The 2,590-nt window shown below is 40.0% G+C and overlaps 1 non-coding gene across 1 annotated transcript; it reads right to left on the bottom strand.

Moving 5' to 3' along the window:
* Window positions 1–891: 891 nt before the first annotated feature.
* Window positions 892–998, bottom strand: LOC141634902 (small nucleolar RNA R71). Its single transcript, XR_012539618.1, has one exon. It is a non-coding gene; the product is annotated as a small nucleolar RNA R71 (small nucleolar RNA).
* Window positions 999–2,590: the final 1,592 nt, after the last annotated feature.

Genomic DNA, 2,590 nt, shown 5'->3' with positions numbered 1-2,590 from the left:
GACACCACTACTTGCAATCGAAAATCCTACATCAATACCCGTCCCTTGGGATCCGACCTTTACTTGCCTCTTTACTAGTAGTAGAGTTGTTTGTGAAGTTATAAATATTGTTTTTGGTCTAGGTTCTCCTAACGACAAGTAACCGAAATCTAAGCTCAAAGCGGGCTCGACCAAAAATGGCGTCGTTGCCGGGGACGGTGTTAACTTGATTTGATTTTCTTTGATTGTTATTAGTTGTGTCTTTCTTTGCCTTGGGGAAGTAAAACTCCTCAAGGTTTGTTCTAATTGTTTTAGAGTTGTTTGATATTTTGCATGTCTAGAAGATCACAAGGTAACTTGTTACCCATTGATCGCGAAATTGAAAGGACTTTGACAACCAATAGAAGACTTGCTAGAAATACTTTGAGAGGTATTGGTGAGGTTGTAGATATTCAACCAAATACCATTGAGTTCATCAACCCTTTTGCAAGAGAAGGTGAGGAGAACCCAACACAAAATCAACCACACAATCAACCCACAATGCCTAAGTTTTCATCACATTCCGTACCAACCGAGGAGAACCTACTCAATGGTACTCCTACACCCCAACACTTAACCGGAAATTTCATTGCAAAATCCGTATTTATCCAATTAGTCGAAAGAAGCCAATTTGGGGGGATGCTTAGTGAAGACCCTCATTCTCACATGGAGACTTTTTGTGACTATTGTGATGCGATTTCACAAACCGGAGTGACTCAAGACCAAATTCGATGGGTCATATTTCCTTTTTCTCTAATTGGTGCCGCGAAACAATGGTTGAAGAACCTTGATAAGACCGCTCTTGGAATTGACTCTTGGAAGAAGTTGGCTCTAGCTTTCTACAAAAAATTCTACCCTCCGGAAAATACTAACATGCTAAGAGCTTAAATTACGGGTTTTAAGCAAAGGGACGAAGAATCTTTGTATGAAGCTTGGGAGCGATTCAAAAGAATTTGTCGCTCATGTCCTCATCATGGACTTAGTGAGTGGTTCTTGGTACAACAATTTTGGAATGGTCTTTATGAAGACTCAAGAAACATTCTCAACATGGGATCAAATGGTATGTTCACCGAAGTTGACAATAATCAAACTTGGAACAAGATTGAGGAAATGGCGGTCCATAATTCACAATATAGTAGACCTCGCAAGGCTACTAGAGGAGGAAAGCATGAAGTAGACTTTATTACTCAATTGGGTGCTCTACTTAGTGCTCATATTGATACCATCAACTTGAAGTTTGAGAAGGCTATTGCTAAGCTTGAAGAAGCATCAAAATCACCAAAGCATCATGTTAATACCATGGTGGCATCTTCATCAATCCCAAGTGGGATATGTGAGAATTGTGGAACTTTGGGACATGACCAAAGTGAATGTAGGGGAACAAATGAGCAAGTGAATTCTTTTCAAGCATACAAAAGTGGTACCCTTTATTCCAACTATTACAATGAAAACACCAAATTCCACCCAAATCTCTCATTCAAAAGCCAAATGTTCAAAACCCTCAACCAAAATACACCCCACCTCCCATGAGAAACCAAAATCAAAGACCCTTTTACAACCAAAACCAAGGTTATCAAAATCAAACTCCATACAATCAACAAAATGACCAAGGTTTTGATGTTAAAAAACCGATCCTCCAAATTCAAAAGAATAAACAAGAATTTTTCAATCAAATGCAAAAGGATAGCCAAGCAAAAGACATCACCATCAACAACATGCTAGCCCACACAAAAATGTTGGGAACTCAAATGACCCAACTAGCATCTTCAAGCTCTCAAAGACAAAAGGTGCAATTACCACCTCAAAGTAATCTCCCAAGACATGAAACGGTAAGTGCCATTCACTTGAGGAGTGGTACGAGATATGAAGTGCCAAATAAGCAAGTTGAGGATGAAGTTGTAGAGGCTAGTGACAAGGAAAGAGTTATGCAAAACTCTAGGGAAGAAGAACCCACCAATCAAGAAGTTTCAAAGAAAAGTGAAGAAAAGGCCAAAGAGAAGGAACCCATCGTGATTAGACTTCCATTCTCGAGTCGTCAAGCTAAGCCTAAGTTTGATGACCAACTTGGAAAATTCATGGAAATTGTGAAGAATTTAGAGGTCTCAATTCCTTTCACGGAATTGATCAATCATGTTCCGGCCTATGCAAAGTACATGAAGGACATCCTTACGAAGAAGATATCAATCCGGAAGCTTGAGACTATTGCCTTCACTAAGGTTAGTAGTGCCATCCTTCAAGGGAGTTCACCTCCAAAACTCAAGGATCCGGGAAGTTTCTCCATTCCATGCACTATTGGTGACACTACAATCAACAAAGCTTTATGTGACCTTGGGGCAAGTGTTAGTGTCATGCCATATTCGGTTAGCAAGAGGCTAGGAATGGGAGAACTCAAATGTACCAACATCACGCTTCAAATGGCGGATAGATCGACAAAGACACCTTTAGGGGTATGGGAAGATGTTCAAGTGAGAATTGGAAAATTCTTCATCCCGATGGATTTCGTTATTGTTGACATGGAAGAAGACTCCAACATTCCTATTATCTTAGGAAGACCTTTCTTGCTCACCGCAGA

Source organism: Silene latifolia, chromosome Y, assembly GCF_048544455.1.
Source record: "Silene latifolia isolate original U9 population chromosome Y, ASM4854445v1, whole genome shotgun sequence".
Lineage (NCBI taxonomy): Eukaryota > Viridiplantae > Streptophyta > Magnoliopsida > Caryophyllales > Caryophyllaceae > Silene > Silene latifolia.
This window is presented reverse-complemented; position numbering and strand designations above follow the sequence as displayed.